The 23,748-nt window shown below is 41.2% G+C and overlaps 1 protein-coding gene and 1 non-coding gene across 7 annotated transcripts in view; both read right to left on the bottom strand.

Moving 5' to 3' along the window:
- The window catches only part of LOC126252976 (uncharacterized), an 802,035-nt gene that overhangs the window by 571,318 nt on the left and 206,969 nt on the right, over nt 1-23,748 (bottom strand). The window lies entirely within an intron of this gene.
- Trnas-gga (transfer RNA serine (anticodon GGA)) lies at nt 9,860-9,943 on the bottom strand. The gene is given in 2 exon segments: nt 9,860-9,894; nt 9,904-9,943. It is a non-coding gene; the product is annotated as a tRNA-Ser (tRNA).

Consider the following 23,748-nt stretch of genomic DNA (forward strand, 5'->3'; position numbering starts at 1 on the left):
CCGCCTACCACAAGAACACCTTACCATCATTGTGACCAGCATGGGAAGACATTGCAGAGCATTCACTGCCGTCCGTGGTGATCTCACATCATGTTAAGAACCATGTCACGCCTTTTTGCAATTTTGTCGTATGATGACATGGTTGGTCAACGTGGCTGTTATTTCAAGACAAATGTTGGTGTTGAGACAGCAACCAGCCACAAATTTACTTTCAGTTCCTTTATTCAAAGGGTACCGTTACCGGTTTCGAATCGGTATGATTCTTCAGACGGTTTACACGCTTTGCTTATAACATGTGGTGCGTTTTTTTACAGATTAATTGTCCTAATATATAAATAATACATAATTATAAGCACACCACACACACATGGTTGCGTTACAGATTTTCGTTGGATGTGACTTTGTAAGTAGGCTGTTTAGGTTTTTTTATTGGTAACGCCACCTCTGTATGAAAATCACTGGCTGTGCTGTGTGCAGTCTGTGGCTGCTTTGCATTGTTGTAATACTCGCCATTGTAGTGTTAGGCAGCTGGCTGTGAACAGCGCGTAGCGTTGCGCAGTTGGAGGTGAGCCGCCAGCAGTGGTGGATGTGGGGAGAGAGATGGCGGAGTTTTGTAATTTGTCATGAACTGCTATATATATGATGATATCAAGGTAAATACATTGTTTGTTCTCTATTAATATCTTTCATTTGCTAACTATCCCTATCAGTAGTTAGTGCCTTCCATAGTTTGTATCTTTTATTTAGCTGGCAGTAGTGGCGCTCGCTGTATTGCAGTAGCTTGAGCAGCGAAGATTTTTGTGAGGTAAGTGATTTGTGAAAGGTATAGTTTAATGTTAGTCAGGGCCATTCTTTTGTAGGGAATCTTGAAAGTCAGATTGCGTTGCGCTAAAAATATTGTGCGTCAGGTTAAGCACAGTCTAGTAAAATTGATAAAAGGGGACGTTTCATATGTCGACCCTTAGCCGAGGATACCTCACTGGAATCTTCTGATATTTTTTCTTGTAGTTTGTGTAATTAATGTAGCTTTTGTTTATTGCTAGCGCGTAATTGTAGAGAAAATCTCCTTTGTAGTTGCAGTCTTTCATTGTTGTACAGTAGAACAGTTGTGGTATGCATGTAGATTTGCACCAAGTATTTCGCAGCTGCAATTAACTAGATATTATTTTCAGTGCTATGTTAATGTGTTCCCCTATTTTTGCTCTTCAAATTGTGTTTTTCTGTGTTGTCGTGTGAAATATTGTGACAATAATGGCGTGTGAAAAACGTAATACTAGGCTCCAAAGTAAACTGAGAAATGACAGTGAAGACGAAAGCAGTGTGTTAGCGCCGCAGAGTAATGAATTAACTAATGTTCAAAGTAATAATTTGGTAATTGTGCATAGGGAAATGGAGTGGGCGGCAAACAATGGCGTAGACAGTGAAACAATTAGTGAGCAGGGAAGCATTATCGATCGGTCGGTCGGCAACAGCTCGCCTCAGGAATCCGAAATGACAGGACACAATTTCGCAAATACTGTAGATTCAGGTTTTGTGTCATCACCGTTTTCTCAAATAAGTCAAAACACATTTTCTGCTTGTCAAAATGTGAATGTTGCCGGTGCAAATGCACTGCCGAAAAGCGTAGAGAAACAGATTCCAGACACTAATACATTATTATTGCAATTAATGCAACAAATGGAACAAAATCAGAAACAAATGGGACAAAAGCTTCAAAAGTTAGACATAATGGAACAAAATCTTCAAAAGTTAGACACAGTGGAACAAAATCTTAAAAAGTTAGACACCACACTTGAACAAACACGTGTGGATTTAACTAATGAGTTACATCACATTGAATCGAAATGTCAAAAAGTCTGTAACGACGTAAAAACACAAATTTGTGAGCATTTCCAACCTATTTTTTCGCGTCATGAAAATGCACTACAGAATCACGAAGCAGCCATAAAAGAACTGCAAACTACTGTTCATGAAAATCATGAGACCTTACAAGCTAAATTTGACTCAGTTGCATCTACCGATTCGGTTACGCAACTTGCAAAAACTCAGGAAAACTTGAAGGACACAGTAGATTCGATTTCAACACAAATGGACAATCTGAAACTTGGTTCAGAAAAACACACTGAGGAAATGTGTTCACTATCGGAGAAAGTAGCCGAACTTTCGGATCAGTTCACTAACTTATCTACGAAGGTAGATGATAATCTGAACGACACAAAACCGGTAGTCTTTAATGACACGGGAAGAGAGCGAACAAATTAGGAAACTGAAACAAAATCTGAATCAAATTAATACGCAACACCAAAGAGAAATCCGCGAAGTACAAGATCAGCTGACACAGGTAATACAAGAATTACGTATTTCAGAGGACACTCGCGCCCCAATACGGGAAGAGGGACATAGAAATACGGATCAACCACAAAATAATAACACAGGACACTTCGGAAATTATGAAAGAAATTGGCAAGGTGCACCGAATTTTGAGATAGAACCGCCGACACGACGTAACAATGACCGATATGCTACTCGCCGACACGATGATTTTGACTATAAGCTGTTTATTACTACATGTAAATTTAAAACATTTAAGAATTCTGCCAACGACATTCATCCACAAGCATGGCTCCATCAATTCTCTCATTGTTTTCCTCCCAACTGGTCGTTAGAACACAGATTAGAATTTATGTGTGGCTACTTAGAGAATGAACCAGCTGTAAGAATGCGATCGGTCATTCACGATTGCCACAGTGAATGAGAATTTTACCATGCCTTCCTCTCAGCATATTGGTCTCAAGCCACACAAGACCGAGTAAAACATGGCATCATAATGATGAAACATTTCGAACAATCTGAATTCTCCAGTCTTGTGAAATATTTTGAAGACATGTTGCACAAAAATCAGTACCTGTCAAACCCATACAGCCCCTCAGAACTCATCCGCATTTGCTTAATCAAATTACCTGAACATTTACGACATATTATTTTGGCAGGACGTTGAAAAGACGACATTGGAGCTTTTCAGGGACTGTTACAAGAACTGGAAATTGACACTGACAATCGCGGAACGCAGGAGCACAACAATTACAGTTCACATCCGTCGCAATTCCGCGATGAAAGAAATAATAACTGGACGCGACAAGGCTATTCTCACAACACAAATCGTGACCGAAACAGACACCACCCGTATAACAACCGTTGGCAGAGTAGTAATAATTACAGGGAAAGATCACCTCTCCGCGGTAATGACTATCACAGAGACAATCAGAGAAACAGACAATATGGGAACCAAAACAATTATTATTACGAGAGACAGAATAACTTTAGACGCAACAGTCCAGCGCGCAGTTACGATTCAGGGAGAAATCCTCCACCACTTAACCGACAAGAAAGAAACCACAGGAACTACCGACATGACGACAGACGATATGATCGTAACGACAGACCTGAATTTCATCAGAACTGGCGGGATTATAACAGAGCTGGGCCCTCTCAGCAAGGCGAATTTGTAGAAGTTAGGTCTCCTAATCCCAATAACGACGCGCGCCAACAAAGGGACAGACAATGACACGCTCCGCAGGCAGCTGCGTGCGCCGGCTGGCTCAGAGAAAAATAACATAGACGCTAACCTTGAGAAAAATTCCAGTATTCTTTACCGACGTATACCACTTGATAATTGCTTTTCAGTTGAAAGTCTGCGTACTGGGAAGAGTATAGGTTTACACCACATTTCACATGTAAAACCGTTTATTGAGAGATAATCTGCTTTTTAACTTTGTCTTTGCCATAAAACTTTTCACTTCACATTTCTAGTAGGCTTTGTCAGACTTAGAATCTGTTAACAAGCAACAATGTTTGAAGTTAAATATCCAGTCAAGAACCAAGAGATCTTATTTAAACAGAAATTACGAATGTATTGTTATAGTGAACAGACGACACAGTGTTGTATTTGTACATTCTTGCTTGTTAGTTGCACGATTACGTAACGACTATAAGGCTCACATACTTAGAACATTTACCAGTACTGTTAATGAGATTTTAATGCAACATTTTGGTTTATTTGAAAATACATTCTGGATTTAAAGTGCTTTCTGAGAGATACCAGATGACACAGAGGTTAGTTTATGTGACAGCTACACGATTTTATCACGACGCTACTAATGAGTGACAATTTACAATGTTGCTTTTGCGGTGTATCTGTTTTATATCTGCACAGTTTTCTGAATTCTTCTGGAAAGAAAAACATGTTTTAGTAGTAACTTTTGTGGTATAGCAACAATGAGGCAGCCTTTTCCGTAGCACAACAATACGTTACAGCACAGTACTTTCTTCATCACAACAATAAGCGTAATAACTACGATATCTATACGCAAAACATTTCACTTTTGTTTATCATGAGGTAATTACATTGACTTCTGCAGAACTTAGCTTTCGGAGGACGATAACTACGACACTTACACAGAGATTATCTTACAACAAGACGCACAGTTTAGCGCTACAGTACACGTATTTGAGTGATTAATTTTGTACTTAAAACGTTTATTTTTTAAAGATTTTTGAATTATAAAGAAAGTTTTCCGTGATACATTTCATTCCATTGCTGTAATCTGTAACACCTGAGGGTATAATTACATTAACCCTCAGGGGGGTACACGCTTACTTTGTGTACCATGTGTTTGGCACGCACAAGGAGCCCTAGCTAATGCGGTATTTGCTTATACAACTTTACACATCGGTACCATATTTCTCTAACACAGAATTACACAGCTATCTGATCATGTAACAAAGAAACAAACATTTTTTTACTACATTAGTGACATGTTTACGTAATTACACAGTTGAATAACTTCACACTTATGAAATTGCATTTTGTCAGTACTTTGTGAACTGTTCATATTTTTTCGGAGCCATTGTGGTACTATGAGAGCTTTGAATGATGTATTTGGTAAGGGAGCATGATTTTTAAAGTACGTTTGAGGCAGATGACACTTTTGACATGAGCAGAGAATTTTCTTTAGGTTTTGAAATTATTGGAGGAAGCTACGACGATTTTGAGAATTGACTGAGGTGTTATGATGTTATTATTACGATGACTATGTGTATTATGCTGTTGCGGTATGTTTATGATCAGTAAGCTGATGCTATATGAGTTATTTGATTATGCTACGTATTTATTATAATGGAATATTAAAGAAGCGTCGACGAATATATATATATATATATATATATATATATATATATATGTGTGTGTGTGTGTGTGTGTGTGTGTGTGTGTGTGTGTGTGTGTGTGTGTGTGTGTGTGTGTGTGTGTGTAATAAGGTAAGGAGTAATAAGTAGCAGTTAGGGACACTGACTTGTGAAAAAGGATGTTGGAAACCAAGAATCGTACTTTAAGAGGTAGGAAATGTGTGTAAATGCGTGAATGTATCACAATGCCGGCGAAAAATTTTTGGACACTGTTATATTTATAGGATTTTGTTTCTACACATTTGTAACGCAAATTTTCGACCTGTGAATTTTTTATATGAGACTGTCACTGTAGCGAAAACTGCTGTCGTAAATATTTCGGTATGAAAGGTAAGTGACCGTGATGTAACGTTGTGAGCGGCCAGGTGTGCCAGCCGCCTTGAGAAAAAGCCATTAGATGGCAAAAAAAAATGGAGGCCATTATCCTCGCTATTGACATTCGTTTGTAGCAAGCATCGTAAATATGACACGCTAATAATCACTTGGAAACATTCTTACATCTGCACACCTGATTAGGACAAGTGTCTATCTACGAGAATTGAGAGAAATGCCATATGGCTTGCTTTATGTATTTATTTACTCATTTTGTTTAATATCTAGTTTCTAGCTGCACTGCAGCACTGGTTAAAATAAAATTTTATAGATGTACTAATATAAATATTTTCTGTCTACAGATCGAGTAAATAATAATTTTTTCAAAAAAAAAATGAGGGAGCACAAAAAGACATTTACCTTCACAGGAACTGCATACATAATTTTCTTTTCTAGTACTTAGTAATCTTTTGTAGAATTAGTTTTTGTGGTGCACCACTTTAATTACATAGACATTAAGATGTGAATATACATTTCCCTTGTCTGCATTGTTATCTTTAGTGTACTATTTTTTCTGCTTGATCTATGTCATGTTTAGGTATTTCATTTTCTGCTGTGTTTGCCAGGTATAGTGTTGTTGAATTTGAATTTGTGTTACTCTGCTAAGCCAGATTTATTTTTCTTGTTTGCTGCGCATTGCCTCATATTAGTTGTAATGTGAATTGCTTCGTAATTTAGATTTACTGTAGCTTGCTTTGCCAGCTTGAAATTTTTGTCATTGATGTTTGTGTTACTTGATTTGTGCTGCTGCATTGCCTCGTTCCTTAGTTTAGTATCTGAGCTCAGTAGATTTAAGTTAGCTTAAGAGGGGGTAGACTATATAAGAGACTGCGTTGCGATGAATTGGAAGAAATGCATTGAGAAGTCATACGAAAAAAGTACAGAAAGCAGGTATAGGTAGGATTTTCTTGGAAATAAATAATGTAAGAAATATGTGAAATAAATACAGAAAGCATGCTTGGATAGGATTTTTTTGGTGGAAGCAAAGGTTGAAATAAGACGAAAGATCTATGGAATGAAGTTTTGGGTTGGACTGCAGTACCAAAAGTTACACTGAAAACGAACCCTGTCCTTTCCATTGTGTTATCCCCCTATGTGTTTGTGAACCCTTGTGTATTTGTTTTCTTCCTGTCTCTGTGTAGTTTCATAGAATTTTTTTTCTAATACTATTCACTATGATGAGGAATACTGTTATCCTCAAATATAATTGGTATTAATAATATGTTATTTAACTTGTAAATATGCTTAGACATTATTTATTCTGTTTTGTTTTAATGCTCATGTGTGAAGTTGATGTTTCAAAATTTATTCTGATCTTTTATGTATGTACTTATGTCATTATTTTTGTGACACTGATGTATATGTTTATTTCTATTCTTTTGTAAAGCCCCTATTACCGCAAATGTTATTTGTATTGTTATGTTCTTTACTGATGTATTTTGTACCTTTGTAATTGTATTTTTATGTTATCAAATTGTAATTGTTACCAGGTCATCAAATTAAGTAACTTGTAAGTTACATTTCACTGTACACATTTCTGTTGGTCATAGTATATGGACAATATGTGAGAAGTAGGGACTGTTAGTGTTTGCACGTGTGTTAATAATTCGGCAAGGGACTGTTTAACAGCATTGCTGGTTCTCAGGACAATTCAAAAACTTTGTGAGTGCACAAGTGGTGGTTATGGTCTTGCTCTATTATCCGCAAGACTCTTCAATGGTGATTGTGCACCTGCATAGTCACAACAGATGGCTGCTGGCCATCTCTACAAGGACTACAGTGGGTCTACGTCTTTGATGATCCATCAGTACCATTATCTCTACAAGGACTGCATTGGGTCTGCACCTCTGGTGGCCCACCAATACCGTAATCTCTACCAGGACTACAGTGGGTCTGCTCTGTGATGACCTACCCACCAATACTCTTCAAAACGTCGACTGACTCCGCTGTGGGTTTGCTCTGTTGTGGCCCATGACCTGTCTGCATGTCGAGAGTCAGCACTGTCTTTCCATTGGAAGGACAACGCTACTTCTTCAAGATTGCATGGAAATCCACTACTTCCGTGTGCATTTTCTTTTCCTGCTCAGACTTTGAGAAAAACACTGCAATGTGATGAATGATCAGGACTGTCTTTATGGACTGTGAGAAAATTTTAGCTTTTGACCAACATTGTATCAATAAGTGTGTGCATTTGATTTCTTTGTTATTGTAATTACGATTATGAAAATTTTTAACAAATATGTATTGCCCACTGCCCAAAACCATTTGTAAATTTTTTTGTGGGGAGCATGGGGGCTATGTAAGTAGGCTGTTTAGGTTTTTTTATTGGTAACGCCACCTCTGTATGAAAATCACTGGCTGTGCTGTGTGCAGTCTGTGGCTGCTTTGCATTGTTGTAATACTCGCCATTGTAGTGTTAGGCAGCTGGCTGTGAACAGCGCGTAGCGTTGCGCAGTTGGAGGTGAGCCGCCAGCAGTGGTGGATGTGGGGAGAGAGATGGCGGAGTTTTGTAATTTGTCATGAACTGCTATATATATGATGATATCAAGGTAAATACATTGTTTGTTCTCTATTAATATCTTTCATTTGCTAACTATCCCTATCAGTAGTTAGTGCCTTCCATAGTTTGTATCTTTTATTTAGCTGGCAGTAGTGGCGCTCGCTGTATTGCAGTAGCTTGAGCAGCGAAGATTTTTGTGAGGTAAGTGATTTGTGAAAGGTATAGTTTAATGTTAGTCAGGGCCATTCTTTTGTAGGGAATCTTGAAAGTCAGATTGCGTTGCGCTAAAAATATTGTGCGTCAGGTTAAGCACAGTCTAGTAAAATTGATAAAAGGGGACGTTTCAACTTACGTGAAATGTCGGTTTGGAGTGTGTTTGTTTTTATAACATTCGTCCAACAGATGTGTATACATTCCCACTGCATTCTTATTGTTGCACACGTAAATTTTTCTCACGCACTTTAGATGTGCCACTGAAAAGATTTCTACTAGACACCACATGCTTTGATACATATAAAGAGCTTAAAAACATATGAGTATCAAAGATGTTATGATACTGAATAAAGCAACTGAAAGTAAACTTGTGAGTGCTTGCTGTCCCAACACCAACACATGTCAAGCCTTTTCTAATGTCCAGGGTCAATTATAACTGGCTCTGAATTCAGTTTCATTATTGGTTTTGAATAAAAGTATCATTACCGTTCGTCTCATTGAGTCTTTCTTTCAGTTGCCTTTTGTAGCCGGCTGATGTGTCGCACGGTTTTGGCGCTTCAGTCCGGAACCACGCGGCTGCTACGGTCGCAGGTTCGAATCCTGCCTCGGGCGTGGATGTGTGTGATGTCCTTAGGTTAGTTAGGTATAAGTGGTTCTAAGTATAGCGTACTGATGACCTTAGATGTTAAGTCCCATAGTGCTTAGAGCCATTTGAACCATCCTTTGCCTTTTGTACTATAGTGTAGGGGTTCTTCCTATGTATGGTTGAACTTTCATCGAGCTATTTTACTTGGCAGTGACGCATCATGCGAAAGTTACTTTCGCACACCATTGTATTTGCATTGTTGTTGTTGTTGTTGTTGTTGTTGTGGTCTTCAGTCCTGAGACTGGTTTGATGCAGCTCTCCATGCTACTCTATCCTGTGCAAGCTGCTTCATCTCCCAGTACGTACTGCAGCCTACATCCTTCTGAATCTGCTTAGTGTATTCATCTCTTGGTCTCCCTCTACGATTTTTACCCTCCACGCTGCCCACCAATACTAAATTGGTGATCCCTTGAAGACTCAGAACATGTCCTAACAACCGATCCCTTCTTGTAGCCAAGTTGTGCCACATACTCCTCTTCTCCCCAGTTTTATTCAATACCTCCTCATTAGTTATGTGATCTACCCATCTAATCTTCAACATTCTTCTGTAGCACCACATTTCAAAAGCTTCTGTTCTCTTCTTGTCTAAACTATTTATCGTCCACGTTTCACTTCCATACATGGCTACACTCCACACAAATACCCTCAGAAACGACTTCCTGACACTTAAATCTATACTCGATATTAACAAATTTCTCTTCTTCAGAAACGCTTTCCTTGCCATTGCCAGTCTACATTTTATATCTTCTCCACTTTGACCATCATCAGTTAAAAAATGGTTCAAATGCCTCTGAGCACTGTGGGACTTAACTTCTGAGGTCATCAGTCCCCTAGGACTTAGAACTACTTGAACCTAACTAACCTAGGGACATCACACACATCCATGCCCGAGGCAGGATTCGAACCTGCGACCGCAGCGGCCGCACGGTTCCAGACTGTAGCGCCTAGAACCGCTCGGCCACTCAGGCCGGCATCATCAGTTATTTTGCTCCCCAAATAGCAAAACTCCTTTACTACTTTAAGTGTCTCATTTCCTAATCTAATTCTCTCACCATCACCCGACTTAATTCGACTACATTCCGTTCAACTGCTCTTCCAAGTCCTTTGCTGTCTCTGACAGAATTACAGTGTCATCTGAAAACCTCAAAGTTTTTATTTCTTCTCCATGGATTCTAATTCCTACTCCGAATTTTTCTTTTGTTTCCTTTATGGCTTGCTCAATATACAGATTGAACATCGGGGAGAGGCTACAACCCTGTCTCACTCTCTTCCCAATCACTGCTTTCCTTTCATGTCCCTCGACTCCTATAACTGCCATCTGGTTTCTGTACGAATTGTAAATAGCCTTTCGCTCCCTGTAGTTTACCTCTGCCCCCTTCAGAATTTGAAAGAGAATATTCCAGTCAACATTGTCAAAAGCTTTCTCTAAGTCTACAAATGCTAGAAACGTAGGTTTGCCTTTTCTTAATCTAGCTTTTAAGATAAGTCGTAGGGTCAGTATTGCCTCACGTGTTCCAATATTTCTACGGAATCCAAACTGATCTTCCCCGAGTTCGGCTTGTACCAGTTTTTCCATTCGTCTGTAAAGAATTCGCGTTAGTATTTTGCAGCCGTGACTTATTAAACTAGTGGATAACGACGGAAGCTCAGTGACCATGAGCAGGGAAGAGGGGGTGGGGGTCTGTAAAAAAGTTGCAATGCCAGAAGACTCCGGCGGATTGCGGGGACAGGCAATTGACCAGGTTCTCGTTCAAAATAGTCGAAAATTCGATTTTTATTGCATTTTTAAGGGTATATGTGTCTAGAATCTTGGGACGAAAATGTTTCTCAATCATTGCGCAACAATTCTACTGTCCCTTGTTTGAAGCAGTGTCACAGCCGCCGCGTGACGCTCTCAGCCGGAGATGGCCGGCTCAGGTAGAAAACTTGTGCTGTGAAGAACGCTCACGAATTGATTTACATTGCAGTATGTATACAAACATGTTTGCCGAAAAAGCTGAGGAACAACGCGTGCAGGTTGCCCAACGCAGCATATCCAGCTCAGCTAGATCGGCCAAGATGGTTCAAATGGTTCAAATGGCTCTGAGCACTATGGGACTTAACATCTATGGTCATCAGTCTCCTAGAACTTAGAACTACTTAAATCTAACTAACCTAAGGACATCACACAACACCCAGTCATCAGATCGGCCAAGAAGAATGATGAAATTGCTCTCCAGTTAGAGGAATGGCTCATATATGGCCCTGGAATTGCAGGCAAAACGTAAGTAAAGAAAACCCTTTTTTTGTCAAGTATTGGTCAAAAGTGGTCGAAACGTAATATTTGGTCCGCCATATTGAATTAGCCATTTCGAATTTTGAAAATCTAAAGTAAATTTATGTTCAGCTCCATCAAAAATATATAATAACATTTAGTTTTTATGCAGACTGAAATAATATCACATATTAAAGTTTTCCTTAAAATTTAAACAAGTTTTTCTCGAGAAACGACTTTTCAAAACTTTCTGCAGTATAAAATAAAAACAGTTCAACATATTAACTTCTGCCTTTGACACCCTAAAAGTAGACACTTTTCTTGGGAGCTTTTACCTACACTATTTCAAATTTGTTAATATTAACTATTTTTTGTAAAGTCATAGTGAGTGAAAAAAAACTCGAACTCAAATTTCGAGTTAGCACCGTATCCTGAAACTTGAAGTTATTTCATTGTGGTTAGGTATCAGCTCCCATAAATTTAATGTAGTATCGACGGATGTTATCCATTTTTGATTTCAGGTACCTCCTGAGCGGCTACACTGCATTCAGTCTAAGTGCTTCAAACTCGCAGGCCCTTGATCAAACCATAATTACTGCGCCATTTTGTTTCTGTTTTTTTTTTGTACTGAAAATCGAAAATAAAGTTCAAAATATGATCAGTAATAATCCCCAAACAGATCCTATGTGTATCTCAACAAAAAATTCCAATCTTTTCCTGTTTTTTGATCGCTTAAATTAGAACCTGTAGAGCGTTGTGCGTTAATAGGCGATAAATTACTAGATACAGCAGCAACCATAAAACACCCAGGAGTGACCGTACAGAGCGATGCAGAGTGAAATCATCACTTAAAACTATTTGTCGAAGAAACAGATGCCAAGCTCAGTCTCATTGTAGGAACCGTTACTCACCCCCTAAGGGAGCGGCTTTAGAAACACTCTTCCGATCTTTTCTTGAGTACTGATGGCCAGTGTGGTTACTTGCATGATATAGATGTACACAGATATCTGTAAAGTGATTCTCTCTCTCTCTCTCTCTCTCTCTCTCTCTCTCTCTCTCTCACTCACTCACTCTCTATGCAATCGCCGCGTTTTTGGCAGCAGTGACTTTAAGGAAGCCGAATGTTGCAAACATTACTGCCATTCAGTGTGTCGGCTGCAGTGCCATTTCGGTCCAACACATGGCCCGACTTGCCACGAAACGATGCAGTAGCCGGTATTTACTCCATGACATGGCCACATTTAGCGTTCCCATTAGCAGGAAAGAGATTAAGAGTCAATTTACCTCTGACGGCGCTTGATGTCTAATCAGAAATTCATTGTTGCATATTAATGGCTTGTTTAAAAAGTTTTTAATGTGTCTTTTTCCTACTATAATTTAAACTTACATTTGTCATACGCAGTTGATTCTTTTTCCCTTTGTTGTTCTTTCGGTCGTTTGCCATCACAGGTGAGGATCGGATGGCGACCGTATAAATGCCATTATTCAGTTGTAGTAGTTCATATTAGTTCAAATACTTCTAAAACATTACCAAAAAATAATAATTACAAATTTTTTAACATTATAAAATGATGGTTACAGATTCATTGTATCAGAAAACAAAATTTGTCTTTCAGCAAGCACAGCACTGCCCTAAAACGTAAATAACCTATGCTGCGAACGAATGCTATGGGAGAGGAGAGGTTGAGTTGTTGCGGTGGTGTAAGGTGTGGAGTGTCAATCGAGCAGAAAGCTTGGAACTAGGGAGTAGGTGTATAATGTGAGAGGCTGGTTAGTATAGAAATATGGAACTCGAATTAGGTGTAATTGGGACAGAGATCAGGTCATGGTTATGAGAAGGAAAGAGTAGAAGAGGGTGGGATGAGAAGAAAGAGCACTGACGTGTTGAGTGTAGAGACTGGGTTAGATAGTGTGAAAGGGGTATACGGCGGGATGTGTTTCATTTGTTGTGAGAGGGAAGATGTTGAAATCGCGAAGACACGAAGAGTCCGTTCGGATGTAGTGGAGTCACCAAGGGAAGTTCGGATAGTATTATCGAAGGAATTTCGCTGTAGATTGTTAGGCAGAAACAGGAAAGTTGAAAGTTTGAGAGGACAAAACGTAATCATACTATATTCTCTTTCCTCAGATAGGCTGCAGAAGGATAAAAAACAGGTTGCGATGGCTAAGCGTCATCTTTGATTTAACTAAGGCGATATAACAAAATAATGCGCTGAGCTGAAGTTGGACAGTTATGGAGTAAGGGGAGTAGCTCACACTTGGTTCACCCTTACTTTAAGAACAGACAGCAGAGATTCATTCTCCCTAGTATCGAGATCGAGAATGGCTATGACGTGAAGCCCTAATGGGGCACAGTGGAGTGGGAGAGGGGGGGGGGGGGGGGGGAGAGGTGCCCCAGCGGTCGGTGCTGGGGCCGCTATTGTTTCTTATTTATATAAACGATATGCCTTCTGCTACAGGTGATTCTAAAACATTTCTGTTTGCTGATGCCGCCAGCATTGTAGTGAAGGATGTTGTATGCAATATTTATACAGTGTCAAATAATGCAGCTGAAAACGTAAGTACGTGGCTTGTAGAAAATAAGTTTATCCTAAATCCCGTTAAGAGTCAGGTTTTACAGTTTCTGACATACAATTCAACTAAAACTGAGATTTTGATTACACAGAATGGGAATATGATTAGAGACACTGAACAGTCCAGACTGCTATGCGTTCCGATAGATAGCAGCTGTCGTCGGAAGCTGATGTTCAGGAACTTGTTCAAAATTTAATGTTGTTTTATTTACCGTTACAGCAGTATCTGAAATAAGTGATAGTACAACACGAAAATTAGTCTACTTTGCTTATTTTTATTCGCTTATAACGTATGGTATAACTTTCTAAGATAACTCTTCTGATTCAGAAAGGGTATTTTTGGCTCAGAAACGGGCGGTTCGACTAATATGCAGTGTCAGTTCGCGAATCTCTTGTCGATCCCTGTTCAGTAGTCCGGAAATTCTGACACTGGCCTCCTAATACACATTTTCTTTGATGTCGTCTTTTGTTAACTGTATCAGCTTGTTCCCAAGAGTTGGAAGCCTTCCCTCAGTTAATACTAGGCAGAAGTCCAATCTCCATTTGGAACGCACCTCCCTGACTCTGAGCAGAAAGGCGTGCAGTATTCTGCCGTATGTTTTCAGTAAGCTGCCACAAGAATTCAAAAAATCTTAGCAGTAATCCACGCACGCGCCATCAAGTGTAAATTAAAGAGCTTCCGATGGCTCACTCCTCTTCTGTCGAGGAACTCCTGGAAAAATTAAGCTAATTCCGGTGTTAGTTTTTGTTTATGTTTATATTAACTTGTGGCTTGCCGTCTGCATAGTATTCATATACGTTTCATTTCATCTATTATTAGTCTTCCGTTGCAATTTCATGTAGTGACTTGTTCCATGACTATGGAGATTTGCACCTCAATTTAGTCGTACAGAACAAGACATATATAATAAGAAATAAGAGTGAGTGGAGTAACCAGCCGTACGAGCTGTTAGCTAGCGGCTTGCGGCCGTTCATTATTGTGTTGCAGGGTCATGTGATGCACTGCTGTCCCCTGTGTTCAACAGGTGTGGTCATATAGTGTCTGAGGCTATGGTACTAAACGTCAGCAGGTGTGTTACATTTAGTAGAAAACAAATCGTGGTACGGGACGTCTTGATTATCCCTCCGCTAGGCGCTGGCGGCTTTTAGCAGCAAGTTTTGATCTCCGCGATAAAACACAGATGGCAGAAACGCTTGGGCAGACGGCCAAATACCCATTCGTTATTCATACTACACGTCACAACGCAGTACAATGTTTGCGTAGTTGTTGCCGGTAACAGTACAGTCGCGATATAGTTGCAATGTGCCTGCTGCTATATTTCTTTTGTATGTTTTCACTTGCGATTTTTGTGATTCAGTGGATTCCTTTTCGTTTTTTGTACCGCTGGGCGAACGCGAATGTTGGCCGCGACGAAACACTGCTAGATGTATTGCTTGGGTACACGTCCAAATATCCATTCGTTATCCGTATTAGATATCACCACGCAATACAATATTTGTGTAGTGCTTGCTGATAACACTAGAGTCGTGATATAGTTGCAACGTGCTTGCTACTATACATCTTTTGTATGTTTTCAAATGTGATTTTTTAATTCAATAGATTCCTTTCCGTTCTTTGTACGTAACGAATGCTCTAATAAAAAAGAAAATTCTGTATGCAATTTTTCACTAGCCAAAAAAATCGTACTTGTATATCGATTTGTTTTGTTAGGTCCCCTGGAAGTGCGCATATGGAGAAGAAGAAGTTATACGACAAGTCCCACGAATAATGAATTGAAGAGCCATTCAGGAAGTATCAAAGGAACTGAAAAAAACAATAAATTCTCTTTGTTACCTTTTTAGTAGTGCATTTTACTCGCCAAATAGAAGCGGCATTGCCTACTAAAGATGATTAACGAAAAATTGGTGGAAACGTTGCAGGAGCAAAGTTTGTAAATCGCTACAGAGGTCAGAATAAGGACTAAAGATGAAGTCCAATTTGGCAGTCAATAGTGGTAAAATGAGTTATGCAGGCTATGCTGTCTTAGGAAGCTGTCTGATATGTCTAATGCGAGACATTAAAAAAATGCTCCATGGGCCTCCTTCATTCTCAGGTCATTCAGTGCTCTGTCAAATTCTTGTAACAACATCCAATTTCCCATGTCAGCTTTCTCTTTTGTTATTGATTATTGGACCTTCTCTTGAGTTGCCCCTATTTTATTTTTTTATTTATGTCCCTGTATTCAGCTGACCTGTCTGTCAGTCCATTTCACTATTTCCACGATATCTGACTTCAGCCTATCCATTTCCCTGTTTAACTTCTCTAACCCAACTACCCAACTCAGGGGTGTAACATCCCACACTACGGTCCGTAGAATGCCAGTTTTGTTTTTCCTGATGTCAACATCCTCCAGAATATTCCGCGCCCGAAAATCAGTACTGTAAACAATTTTACCTCCGCAATATTTTATCCAAGAGGATATCATCGTCATCATTAAATCATACAGTAGAGCTCCATGCCCTTGAGAGAAATAGGCTTTGGTTTTGCATTACTTTCACCCGTTCGAAGTTGGCTAACATTACAAGGCCAGATAAGATAACTGTCCAGACTGTTGCCTCAGCAACTATTGAAAAGACGGCTGCGTCTCTTCAGAAGGTAGAGTTTTGTCTGGCTTCTTCACAGATACCCCTCCGACGTGATTGCATCTACGATAGGGCTGTGTGTATCATTGAGACCTCCATAAGATCCATGGTTCATGTGGAAATTTTATTCAGGTGCTATTCTTCAGAATTTTAGTTTCTATATTACATTTTTTGTGGTATCATGTATCTTGCTATGGTTCTTTCCTCTTATGAACCACAGCTCCCTGTTACAACTTTTAACCTCACAAAACACAGCCTTTACAAACATTGTTTTTGTTATGTTCAAAGACGTAACTTGCAAACACAGTTCATAAAAACATTTACCATATTTCTGTGTGTATTCCTCAACATACAGATGGAACGAGAACATGCTTATGAGTACAAGTACTACACAAATAACTACGACTAACTATGTAGGAATATAAATAAAGTCCTACAGAACATAACACTCTAAAGACTAAGACCTTTCTACTGATGACGGTGCAAATGTCTGCAAGCGTGGGCATAAAAACGAATAGGTATCTGCAGAACAGGTGGACCATAATTTAATCTGCAAAAATGACAGGTGTTAGAGTTTCAAAATTAACTGATGAGATGATTGGAATAGTGTGCATAGTTATTGTACAACATATTTTGCAGGCTACAATCAAAGCACTGACGTCGATAAAAGTCAAAGTTAGATTATGATATAAACATGGATATGCGAGTCAATATAATATGCTAGAGCTGAATTCCAGCGGACTGCCTGGCAAAGAGCAGCATGTAAGAGTGTGCTGAATAAATTTGTACTTTTTACGAACAGTGCTTGGCTAAAGCAGGAATTTAAAATTTCAGAACTAGTGTCGTTTGCTTCCGTTTCTCAAACTTATATCCGTCCTGTTAGTGACTCACTGACCTGAAGCACCAAACTCTACAGCATTTTGCAGACAGGCTAGTTACGTGACGTCGAGCAGTAATTAGAGTAGTGTCCTCCCACTCAGAGCTTTCTGTTGGGACCTTTTTATCCTGTACTCAGTCAAATAAAATGTTCCCTGGATGAAGGGCGCTTTGCATCATCCAACGTGCGGCTCATACCCCTGTTTTCCGCTGTTAATATAGAAAATTTTGGACGAGCTAACTCCACAGAGTTTCAGTGTAACAACTCCACAGACCGTAGAACTAGCAGCCTGTTATTCGTCTTTCAGAAAAGCACGCCAACGACATTTAATTTCTGGAGATAAATTTCCGTTCCGCTCGGCGAGCAGTATGCGACGCGAGAGGACTCTGGAGGAAGTCTGGAGAGTGACTCGGTCTGACAGGTTAAAAGCGTTTTCCGGCTGTTTGCGTTGCGCGGGCAGCGCTCCACTTCCGGCTCCAACTTCAGCTTCCGGCCCGGAATACGTGTTTAAACTGAGAGCAGAGTTCAGTTCAGAGCACGCTGCCGCATGAAACTTGCGTACTGACAACGGTAACTGGAACGGCGTAATGCACACATGTGACATAATTCAGTGGATGAAAGATACGAGATACAGAGTCTAGGTCAAGGAAATGATGATTCCTTCAGCAATAAAGCTATTGGTGTTGATCGCCTGCTTAAAATATAAGTAAAAGCTATACAAAGCATTGTTATTTCATCTTGTGATACACACTATCTGTTCAAAATGAAGCGTACACCCCTATGATAGGTGGCATCGACCAATAGATGGCATGAGAGGTGGACCCGCCAGTACAAAAGGAGAGGGAATTCACGGTGTTGTCAGCAGAGACGTATTAACAACAGAATGGGTCGATCAAGAGAGCTCGGTGACTTGGAATGTGGACTATTCAGTGGATGTCAGGTAGCTCAATGACTGAAACTTACTGGCAGATTAAAACTGTGTGCCGGACCGAGACTCGAACCCCGGACCTTTGCCTTTCGCGGGCAAGTGCTCTACCAACTGAGCTACCCAAGCACGACTCACGCCCCGTCCTCACAACTTTACTTCTGCCAGTACCTCGTCTCCTACCTTCCAGTTGGTAGAGCACTGGCCCCCGAAAGTCAAAGGTCCCGAGTTCGAGTCTCGGTCCGGCACACAGTTTTAATCTGCCAGGAAGCTTCAAATCAGCGCACACTTCGCTGCAGAGTGAAAATCTCATTCTGGAAACATCCCCCAGGCTGTGGCTAAGCCATGTCTCCTCAGTATCCTTTCTGTCAGGAGTGCTAGTTCTGCAAGGTTCGCAGAAGAGCTTCTGTAAAGTTTGGAAGGTAGGAGACGAGGTACTGGCAGAAGTAAAGCTGTGAGGACGGGGCGGGGCGTGAGTCGTGCTTGGGTAGCTCAGTTCGTAGAGCACTTACCCACGAAAGGCAAAGGTCCCGAGTTCGAGTCTCAGTCCGGCACACAGTTTTAATCTTCCAGGAAGTTTCATATCAGTGCACACTCCGCTGCAGAGTGAAAATCTGATTCTAGCTCAATGACTGTGTGCACGTAGTTAAAAAGAATCGGGTACAACAGTCAAGCAGCTCCTCAAAAGCTACACAGTGTTACGCAGAACATGAGACGCTGTAATGACATATGGCACTGGACAGAGAATGACTGGAAGGGAGTGATTTGGAGTGAGTAATGCCTCTATACCCTGTGGCAATCCGATGGAAGAGCTTGTGTTTGGTGATGCCATCGTGTGTAGCGCCAACAGTTACGTTCAGTGGAGGTGGCGTTATGAGGGCGTCTTTCGTGGACATGGAGTAGCCCTCTTATTGTGCTTAAGAAGGCTAAGAACGCGTTTTTCAGGCGTTATGTGGGCATCTTTCATGGACATGGAGTATCCCTCTTATTGTGCTTAAGAAGGCTATGAACACGTTTTTCGGCACTGCATACTGGTTACAATAGAGGAACAGTCTGGAGAGGTGACTGTATCAGTATGACAATGCGCCCTCTCATAATGCACTATCTGAGAGGCAATGTTTCGTAGACAAAACATTCGTGAAATGGACTGGCATGGCCAAGTTCTAGATCTGAACCAAATGGAACAGTTTTGGGATGAATCACAACGTTGACTTCCCTCCAGACCCTAGTATTCAACTGTGCAGTCGACTGCACATCAATCAGCGCAGCGCAGCCAAACGTCATCGAGGGGCGCTGACCCGATCGCCAGTGGAAAGTGCGGAGAGCGCCACACCTCCAGGAAGACACAGTTCAACGCCCCCTGTCAACGCTGACTTAAACAGACGCCTATCGCTGGTCGGCCCCAGTTCGGTCGCAGACTTCGATAGCATCAGTGCTGAATAACACGAAGATTCTGCGAGTAGTAACAGATTGCCAAAGTGCTTGTATGTAGCAGGCACAGGATGCACATTCAGCTGCCTCATAACAAGAACTTACGTTCCTTTTCTTTATAGAAATAAAGTCTTCTGTTAGTTTGAAAAGTGTTATGTACAGATTGAGCCGTGTGGCTCGATCAGCGATATTCCCGCCGCCGGTATGGGTCATCTTTGCGGCGGTGAGCGTAGAGTGCGCGCTGGCGCCACCTACCGGGCCTATCGGGAGGGAGGGGAAAAGCTGACGAAGAGGGAGTGATTTTGTTTTGGGACGCCAAGCAGTAACGGCGTTTTGGGAACTGTGGCGGGCAGCTAAGGTCCGATGTCAGCCAGCAAGCAGGGCACGTCCACAATGGGGTGTCCCGGGTGACGGCGCCGTGGCAAATATCACCAGTGTGGAAAGAGACGTTACTGGAAAGCCGTTGGTGGTGTTTTTCCGCTTGCTTCATGTCTCCTGACAACGGGATCTGCGGCTGGCTTCGTCGAACAAGTAAGAGGGTAAGGGCCTGGCTTGTCCTGTAGTTGTGGTCGGAATCCACTACTGGGCGGCCGTCCACACCCCTACTGAATCTGGCCTACAATGTGTTGATTTCAATTGGTTTCATACTTAATGTTTTAAGGTATATATGGTGAGATCATTAACATTTACGAGGGCCTGGAGTGCTGAGACATTCCGTTGTAGAACCCTACTGTCAAGGTTTAACCGCCATTGAAAACAGTTTGCTTGTCCTTGTTTAAGTACCCAGTGCCCAGTGGCAGAACTGTACACGACGTTCAAAGTCGTCGCCATGCAATTCCTGGTGCGTAGAAATATGGTACGGGTGCAATCGATGTTGATGTAGCATTCTCAACACCGACTTGTTTGAGATTCCTGATTCTCGCGTAATTTTTCTGCTACTGATGTGCGTATTAGCCGCGACAGCAGCTAAAACACCTACTTGGGCATCATCATTTATTGCAGGTCGTGGTAGACGTTTCACATGTGGCTGAACACTTTGTTTCCTTAAATAACGTAACTATCCGGCGAACGGTCCGGACACTGGGTGATGCCGTCCAGGATACCGAGTAGCATACATAGCACACGCCCGTTGGGCATTTTGATCACAATAGCCATACATCAACACTATATCGACCTTTTCCGCAATTGGTAAATGGTCCATTTTAACACGGGTAATGTATCACGAAACAAATACCGTCCGCACTGGCGGAATGTTACGTGATACCACGTACTTATGCGTTTGTGACTATTACAGCGCCGTCTTTATGCCGGCCGGAATGGCCGAGCGGTTCTAGGCGCTCCAGTCTGGAACCGCGTGACCGCTACGGTCGTAGGTTCGAATCCTGCCTCGGGCATGGATGTGTGTGTCCTTAGGTTAGTTAGGTTTAAGTAGTTCTAAGTTCTAGGGGACTGATGACCACAGATGTGAACCATTTTGAACAGCGCCATCTATCACAAAGCGAAAAAAGTACTCCGACTAAAACTTTCATATTTCTTTACGTACTACACGAATATGTAATAAAAAATGGGGGTTCTTATTTTTTAAAAAAGCAGTTGATATCCGATTGACATATGGCAGCGCCATCTAGCGGGCCAACCATACCGCCACCTGGCTTCCCCCTTCAAGCTAGACGAGTTTCGTTTTTTCTAGTTATTTCGTGAGATATTTGGCCCGGTCACTATCAATGGACCACCCTATATATATATCTGTTAGAACTAATAGCGTGTCCGAGAGAACACGTGTATAATTTTGAAATCAGTAGTTTCCTAAATTTTTACCATTTATTGAGAGGCCAGTTGTTATTGTGTGTTTAATGGTTTAAAACGGATTCTATTGATGGTGGTACTAGAATTCCTTCAATGACAGTAGATCGATATTGTAATTAATTTCATATATTAATTTTACTGATGTGTTGTAATGAGTTATCGTGTTTCTAGTTATTTAAGGCAGATGTCAGTCTGTTGTAGATACGCACTAGTTCTGGGATTTTCTCGTGCCCATTCGTGACCGTTGCTGCTCTCGTCTGGGGGTCCATGTCGAGCCTGTATTGGGAACAGCTGAACGGGCGGGCGTCCATTTTCTGAGCGTAGTTGTTGAATCTCACGTGCTTGTTTGCTCACATGAAATTTTATATGTTATATGCTAAATTAACTGAATTATTTTGGTAATAACTATCACTGTCGTAGTGAAAGAGTACATTAGCTACAAAATTTAACTCGTTTCAGTCAATGTGTAATAGGCCGTAAGTGCCTCGTTTTTATGAGTGTTTAAAATTGAACTAATTTATTTTCACCTGAATGGTAAATTTTAAAGATGTGTGGTAGTCTTAAAAATGTGGTGGTTTTATTTGTCAAGTTCTCTTGTTTAGAGGTACCAAGTAAAATATTAGGTGCGACTGTCGATGGTGATTGCTTGATGTGTTACTTTGGTCCAGTCCTACCACCCTACTGCCTATTGTTCTGAGTTTGTGTCGTTGCGTAAATGGTGTAATTACATGTTGTCTGGACACTTCACAGATCATTTTGGATTCCTACCGCTGGCCATTGCAACTTCTCTCCTTCCTTCTTTGTGTCGGTGTTGACAGCCCAAAGTAGCCGACACACACAAACTAGCCTACCTTCTCTTGTTCGGCTCCTACAGCGACACCACACTGAAAGCGTCTGCAGCACAGTTCAAGTCGTCATAAATGCGAAGGGCGGATCCACCGATATTAATGTCCGGGTACTTTTGATCATATAGTTCAAAATTTATTTATTAGGTAATTAATTTATAAATTTAGAAACTTTGTCTCCCGATTTTCAATGCGTCCCCGAGAGGAGACAGTCGCAAACTACATATCATCATTCTTACTGTGCAGGTGTAATTGTGGGCCAGGTTGAATTTAATGCAACGATTTCAAACTGTAATTGTTGCTGGTCAACAAGATGGGGGTGCCCGTTAGAATCTTCTTCGTTTGAATAAGGAAGACACGAGTGCAGAGACACATTCCTGGAAGGTAGTTGACGGTTAGGACCAGCCACGTAATGGCAACCTAACAAATCTGGGAAGTTCCCTCAGGACTGGCTTGTAAAGTGGGCAGAGCTTTCTATAGGAATGAGGGTGCCAATTGCAAATAGTGCCTGCCCTGACAGTGTGCTCTATCGTTACTGTCCGCAGCTCGTGGTCTCGCGGTCGCGTTCTCCCTTCACGAGCACACGGTCACGGCTTCGATTCCCGGCGGGGTCAGGGATTTTCACTTGCCTCGAGATGACTGGGTGTTTGTGGTGTCCTCATCATTTCATCATCATTCATGAAAGTGGCGAGATTAGACTGAGCAAAGGTTGGGAACTTGTACGGTCGCTGATAACCGAGTAGTTGAGAGTCCCACAAACCAAACATCATAATCATCTATTGTTGCTGGTACTGAGTTTTTGCATATGGCGCAGCGGGGTCACTCATCCTCACTCTTATCGGTGGCCTGGAGTCCGTGTAGTCAGGGTCCATCGCAGAGAAGCTCGTGGTGGGCGCCATGCTGGCGGAATTCTGCCTGTGAAGCGTCATGCATAGAAGTGAGAGCCCTTCACATTTACTATTCGCGCGACGTAAGAGATCTACGTGATTTACGTGACCGGAAGACAACCACCGGCCGCCGTCAGCTTAACGTAGCGAGATGCTGTGGAGCGCATGCTAGCTAACACCTCGTCGTGCTCTACTGTCACTCCTTATTTCTAGTGCTTTTCTCTCACACGCTAGTCTCGACTGTAAAAGTCCAGTGCACACTTTCCTCCCGATTTTGTTAATATTTGTTTCCTTCTTTGCTTGTAAACCTTAAATACAGAATCACAGGGTGTTACAAAAAGGTACGGCCAAACTTTCAGGAAACATTCCTCACACACAAGGAAAGAAAACATGTTATGTGGACATGTGTCCGGAAATACTTACTTTCCATGTTAGAGCTCATTTTATTACTTCTCTTCAAATCACATTAATCATGGAATGGAAACACACAGCAACAGAACATACCAGCGTGACTTCAAACACTTTGTTACAGGAAATGTTCAAAATGTCCTCC

The sequence above is a fragment of the Schistocerca nitens genome, chromosome 4, assembly GCF_023898315.1.
Source record: "Schistocerca nitens isolate TAMUIC-IGC-003100 chromosome 4, iqSchNite1.1, whole genome shotgun sequence".
In the NCBI taxonomy this organism is placed as follows: Eukaryota; Metazoa; Arthropoda; class Insecta; order Orthoptera; family Acrididae; genus Schistocerca; species Schistocerca nitens.